Below are 7,471 nucleotides of genomic sequence, written 5' to 3' on the forward strand. Positions count from 1 at the left end.
TGATGTTACACTTGGTCGGCCCCTGCTTGGTGTTCGGGATACAGTTTCGATTTCTATAAATTGTTGCCACATCCGAAAAGCAACAGAATGATTCACATTAAACCATCTAACCACATCAGTTTGCAACAGTTATGTTTCCATTCTTCCCCTCCACCGCAGAGAGCCTGGTAGGCTTCTTCTCTGTACCATACTGCACCGCCTGTGACTGTGTACACAGAAGCTGTGGATGAAGTATTACCCGGCAAACACTAATCCGTTTGAAGATACCCTGGAATCAACGTTGGCGTGGTTTCCGTTGACCAGAATGGCACCTTCCGTGCAGCACACGATCGCACGGATATATCTTGACAGTTTTAGTGATTATAAAATGAATTAGACACAGGTTGGGGTAATAGTGGTTTGTTGCTTTAATTTTGGACAGCAGTATAGCTCTCGTACTTCATCATGTTACATGTTACAGTTGATTATTACTTGCATTCAATCTCTATACTCGTCTCTTCAGTTAGTTTCGAATTCTTTCAAACGCGCTCGGATCACCGCAGAAAACTTGACAAGACTGTGCAATTACGTGCTCCATTTCCTCAACCATAAGAGCGACAAGATTGTACACTACTCTGTTAAGTTTACCCAAGGCAGAAAAATCCAGAGGATTCAGGTTAGGTGACCATCGTGGCCAAAGTAGGCTAAACATCCTGCTAGATCTATATTGGTTGGACCATACTGGCGCTTCAGATATCGCTAAAGAGCTGAAGTAGCGAATTGTACGCTAGTGTCAAACTTTGCGACACGTTTCGGGGATGCTTGAAAGAATTCGTAGTTCACTGCACATTTCATCCACCTTCTTTAACAGGTACGAATTATATTACTTTGTAACATACTACACTACTGGCCATTAAAATTGCTACACCACGAAGATGACGTGCTACAGACGCGAAATTTAACCGACAGGAAGAAGATGCTGTGATATGCAAATGATTAGCTTTACAGAGCATTCACACAAGGTTGGCGCCGGTGGCGACACCTACAACGCGCTGACATGAGGAAAGTTTAGAACCGATTTATGATAAACAAACAGCAGTTGACCGGCGTTCCCTGGCGAAACGTTGTTATGATGCCTCGTGTAAGGAGGAGAAATGCGTACCATCACGTTTCCGATTTTGATAAAGGTCGGATTGTAGCCTACCGAGATTGCGGTTTATCGTATCGCGACACTGTTGCTCGCGTTGGTCGAGATCCAATGACTGTTAGCAGAATATGGAATCGGTGGGTTCAGGCGGGTAATACGGAACGCCGTGCTGGATCCCGACGCCCTTGTATCACTAGCAGTCGAGATGACAGGCATCTTACCCGCATGGCTGTAACGGATCGTGCAGCCACGTCTCGATCCCTGACTCAACAGATGGGGACGTTTGCAAGACAACAACCATCTGCACGAACAGTTCGACTGCGTTTGCAGCAGCATGGACTATCAGCTCGGAAACCATGGCTGCGGCTTCCCTTGACGCTGCATCACAGACAGGAGCGCCAGCGATGGTGTACTCGACGACGAACCTGGGTGCACGAATGGCAAAACGTCATATTTTCGGATGGATCCAGGTACTGTTTACAGCATCATGATGGTCGCATCTGTGTTTGGCGACATCGCGGTGAACGCACATTGGAAACGTGTATTCGTCATCGACATACTGGTGTATCACCCGGCGTGATGGTATGGGGTGCCATTGGTTACACGTGTCGGTCTCCTCTTGTTCGCACTGATGTCACTTTGAACAGTGGACGTTACATTTCAGATGTTTTCACGACCCGTGGCTCTACCCTTCATTCGATCCCTGTGAAACCCTGCAGACCGCGCGGGATTAGCCGAACGGTCTACAGCGCTGCAGTTATGGACTGTGCGGCTGATCCTGGCGGAGGTTCGAGTCCTTCCTCGGGCATGGGTGTGTGTGTTTGTCCTTAGGACAATTTAGGTTAAGTAGTGTGTAAGCTTAGGGACTGAAGACCTTAGCAGTTAAGTCCCATAAGATTTCATACACATTTGAACATTTTTTGAAACCCTACATTTCAGCAGGATAATGCACGACCGCATGTTGCAGGCCCTGTACGGATCTTTCTGGATACAGAAAATGTTTTACTGCTGCCCTGGCCAGCCCATTCTCCATAACTCTCACCAATTGAAAACGTCTGGTCAATGGTGGCCGAGCAACTGGATCGTTACAATACGCCAGTCACTTCTCTTGATGAACTGTGGTATCGTGTTGAAGCTGCATGGGCAGCTGTACCTGTACACTCCATCCAAGCTCTGTTTGACTCAATGCCCAGGCGTATCTAGGCCGTTATTGCGGCCAGAGGTGGTTGTCTGGGTACTGATTTCTCAGGATCTATGCTCCCAAATTGCGTGAAAATGTAATCACATGTCAGTTCTAGTATAATATAATATGGTTCGAGGGCTATCCACAAAGTATATTACGTTTTGGAATTAAAAATAAAAAAGTATTGGAAATTTTTTTTTATCATATACAGATGAAAGCCACACTTAAATACTACTTTTCTACATAGTTGCCATTTAAAGTAAGGCACTTATCGTAGCGATGGAGGAGCTTGGAAATTCCTTCGTCGTAAAATTCGGCCGCCTGCGCCTTCAACCACGTGGTTACCTCTTCTTGAAGCTGCGTGTCGTCATCAAAACGCTGCATAGCCAACCACTTCTTCATTGCTGGGAAAAAGTGGAAGTCGCTCGGTGCCAGGTCGGGACTGTACGGCGGATGAGGAAACAACTCCCACTTAAAAGATTCGAGAACTTCACGAGTGGCATTTGCCGTGTGGGCCCGGGCGATGTCGTGAATCAGCAACATCTTTGAGCCCAACTTTCCCCTGCGCTTGTTTTGTATTGTTCTTCTGAGGTTGTGCAGAGTTTGGCAATACCTTTGAGAGTTTATTGTAGTGCCTCTTTCCAGGAAATCCACATAAATCACACCTTTTCTGTTCCAAAAGACAGTCGCCATCACCTTCCTTGCCGATATTGTCTGCATGCATTTCTTGTGTTTTTGGGGGGAATGTGTGTGCCCCCACTGCACTGACTGCAATTTTGTCTCGCGGTTCACATGCTTAACCCATGTTTCGTCATCAGTAACGATGCGATCGAGTAATTAGTCGCCATCTTTCTCGTAAGCGTCCAAAAACGTTAACGCTGCATCCATTGGCTGATTTTTGTGAGTCTCTGACAAGATTTTTGGTATCCATCTTGCACAAAACTTGTGGTAACCAAGCTTTTCTGTAATGATTTCGTGCAACAAACTTCGTGAAATTAGTGGAAAACTCATAGAGAGTTCCGTTATTGTGAAATTACGGTTTTCACGGACCGCGGCATCGACTTTTTCGACAAGTTCGGCAGTCCCTATGCTGGGTCTTCCACTTCGCTCTTCGTCGTGAACGTTAGTTCGGCCATTTTTAAATTTTATGACCCATTGACGCACTCCACCTTCAGTGATTATGTTGTCCCCATACACTTCACAAAGCTGCCGATAGATTTCTATCGGTGTGCAGTTTTTTGCAGTCAGAAACCTTATTACAGCACGCACTTCACACTTCGCGGCATTTTCAATTAACGCTGACATTTCAAACTGTCACAGTAACTCAACGGAGTACAGCACGAACCTCTCACTAGCACGGCAGGATGCCGACTGAGCGGCGGAATGCCATGACACCAAGATGGCCGCGCTAGCCCCGCCCCTAACGGACACAGACGAAAACGTAATGTACTTTGTGGATAGCCCTCGTATAATATACCAATGAATACCCGTTTATCATCTGAATTTCTTCTTGGTGTAGCAATTTTAATGGCCAGTAGTGTATAACAGATCTGTATTTCTAGTTTAGGCAAGCCATGAATGAAATTTGAGCCCAGTTTTGTGAGGAATCAATCGAAAAGTTTACATTTAAAATACATTTGTATGGTCTTTGTAATACGTTTAAAATACCTTTTATAGTGTCTTTATTAACATCAAGTAGTCACAGTCTCACTTACTGTAAAATATTTCCTCAAGCAATATTAGAGATTAGTCAGCAGTGTGAGCAAACGATGTTGCAATCGACAGGTAACGTCATGATCGACACATCTGACCCTCATCTTGTTTCTATTGCTTAGTAGATTTGATTGCGAGTATGTGTTTTAAATCTTCTTGGAACGTTATAAGCAGTAGTTAAAAGACATAAACAGCCATAGCGATGAATGTAGCTCAACACATTTCTTAAAGACCGCAAATTCGTATGATCAAAATAAGTGATAATGTTTTTAAAAGAAAAATATGTGCAGAATGGATCAGCGAACGCAGTAATCATGCCCTCCTAGTCGGTTATCCTCCTTCCACAGCACTTCCAATAAACTGTAACGAATAACTTGAATATTTATGTGAACTTTCGTTAAATGCTTTTTGTAATGTCATTGCTGTCTCAAGATGAGTTTTGTACCTCGAAAGATGGCGCTTTTTAAAACAGTCTTTATAAGTAAAAAAATATGAATGGCAGCAGACTCTGAAAAATTTTCGATTATTTGTAAAAAAAAAAAAATATACTTCATTCTGAAGTCAACAGCCGCTCGTAACAATATACTATAGTCGTCTTCGTTCGTTTGCGGAAGCATGTTTATTGAAAAATTGCCCACTTTCACCCGTGTCAGTTTTCGCTGTTCATTATGATACACCCTGTACAGCCATTCTATTTAGTTCGCTAGAGTTTCTTAAGGATTCTGTGACAATTTAACAGCTGTACTAAACATTTGAGATAATCATGTTTCCTATTTCATCTTTTTGGCTGCTATTTGTCTTTACAGACAACGCAATTAAGTCTCTGTCAAGAATAGAGTTATTGTCCTTTCTGATGTACGTCGTGAGACAGAACAGAGAGATATTCTTCCAGTCGGTGAAAATCATTTGCTGTCGTTTACAAAAGGCGGAGAACTACAAAAAACTACGGAACAAATACACGGTCCAGTCACATTAAAGCCTGAAGAACCACGTTTTGGAGAGCGGATGTGCAGTAAGAGTGTCAGTGAGATTCTGGAAGGTACAGACAGAGATGTGGAGCCATGCCCAATCCATTGCCTGGCCAAGTGTCTCCATATTTCTCGGATGAGGATCCACGGCGCGAACAATGCGATCATGGTGGTCCCACAGATTCATGACTGGGTTTAAATCCATGGAATTTGCTGGCCAGGGGAGTACGGTAAACTCAACCTGGTGCTCTCTGAACCACGCACGTATACTGCGACACGTTGCGATGTCCTGCTGGTAGCTGCCATCATGCCGAGGAAAAACAAACGGCATGTAGGGGTGAACATGGTCCCCAAGGGTAGATGCGTACTTGCGTAAAACCATTGCGCTTTCGTGAATGACTAGATCACCCAGGGAAGGTCACGGAATTATTCCTCAGGCCATAACACTTCCGTATCCGGTCTGGACTCTTCATATATACATGAAATACATGAATGTGGACAACCATCAGCTATATAGTGGAATGACGACGGGACTCGAACCCGGATTTCCAGCTCATCGCGAGCTGTTGCCTTACAATTAGGCTGTCCGAGCACGACCTAAACTTCCAATCTCATCAACCACGTGTCTACAACCTGCACTCCTACGGCCATTATTTATGCTCCAGCACAGGGGAGACATTTTAATTCAAAGTCGCTTGCAGGTTTCGGTGGATAAATACGATAGTGCAATGCCTGTTTTTTTTTTTTTTTTTTTTTTTTTTTTTTTTTTTTTTCGGAAGTACGAAGTAAAATTCCTTCATACATGCATGCTTTCAAGCCAAAGGCCATCTGTCCGATGGAACATAAAAAGTGATCCATCTGGAAAGGCTACCTGCCGCCACTCATTGTACGTCGACGGTTAAGAGCAGTCATCTTCGGTGTACGAACCACGTGCCTGCTGTAGAGGCCCATACGCAGCAACGTTCGCTGAACGGTCGCTGGAGAGAAACTTTTGGTAGCACCTTGGTTTATCTGGGTTGTTAGTTGCTCAGCAGTTGCACCTCTATTGGCCCGTACACGTCTTCACTGCCGTCGTTCACCCGTGTCATCAATGGCCCACGGTGGACCACGGTTGCCTCGGACACTGGTTTTGGACAACGGCATTTTACCACGGAGGCACTCGAATGTTTTGCAAACTTTGCCATAGTCTACGATGATGCCCTTTTGTACGTCAATAATAGCTTCGTTTCCGAATTATGACAATGTTCGCACTGTTTTCCGCGCACTCCCCCCCCCCCCCCCACCGCCCACCCTTCTCAACCCCCGACATCTTTTATATATCCTCGACTACTAGTGCTGCCGTCTGTGAGTGGTTATTGTATGTTGACGATGAACATAGGTGTGGTCATCAAGTCAATGCGATTGGGTCGTGTAGTTTCACATCAAACCGAAACGGTGTCGCTTGTATATGAGTAATTTTAGTAATTACCAAGAATGATTGCCTATCGTAGTCGCGGGGTACAAACGATACATATCGAACGTGCCATCCTAAATCGATCATACGACTCTGGTGGCGGGCATTGTATGTTTACGGTGGTCACTACAGCAATTTGAAAAGAATAGCATTACAAAAATACTTCTAATTACAAAGGAGACGACTTACCTTACTCGTCGACGATTTTGTCGTCATGTGAGGGTCCACGTGATGTTAGGTGAACAATTCCCTTTTTGCCATAGCCTGGGTAAACTGCCAATATCACGCAAGAATATGGGTAGATGCACTGAAGTGACCTTATCTCTGGACAATACTCTGACAACGAAACATTTCCGAGACTCTTGTTCTATTCCACCGAATACCCAAATATAATTGATTTCACTCTTCGAAGGTCGTCCTCTAAGGTTCGTCCTTCTTTGAGAGTCGTCCACTTCAACAACTGTACTCGGTCCACCAATCGGTACACTATCGTTCGTCACTACCACATAACACACTTCTTGGCAAAACCCAAAATAGTCGCACACGGTATTAGCAGATAATCAGTTTCCGATGCTGTTGCTTGCAAGGTGTAGTCTCGAATCCAGCAAGGTAGAAGAATTACGCTCGTCTGGATAGATAATTTGGAAGAGTCGAACCATTTATTCTTACTCATACTCGTTCGTTTTCCGCACTGACCGCAATGAAACTGTACCGGTATTTCAGCATCAAAACTCTTCTTACGAAGTTTTACACACTTCGCACCACCACAGTCTACACAGCCCCTCCTTTCCTCATCCGGTAGCACTCCATATTTGCGACAAAAAATCAAACAATTTTCTACGCTGGATAAGCATGGAATTAGATTTTTTCATGTGAGAGAATCCGCCGAAGAAACGTCATGAACACGAGATATCCCACCCACTATCGACATAAATCGTCTGCGTTTCCCTACCAACTCACAAATAATTCGCGGAGGTATGTAATTTAGAGCAACTCAGGAAACGACGGAGAACGGTTAAAGATGACGA

Source organism: Schistocerca americana, chromosome 6, assembly GCF_021461395.2.
Source record: "Schistocerca americana isolate TAMUIC-IGC-003095 chromosome 6, iqSchAmer2.1, whole genome shotgun sequence".
NCBI classification, from domain to species: Eukaryota; Metazoa; Arthropoda; class Insecta; order Orthoptera; family Acrididae; genus Schistocerca; species Schistocerca americana.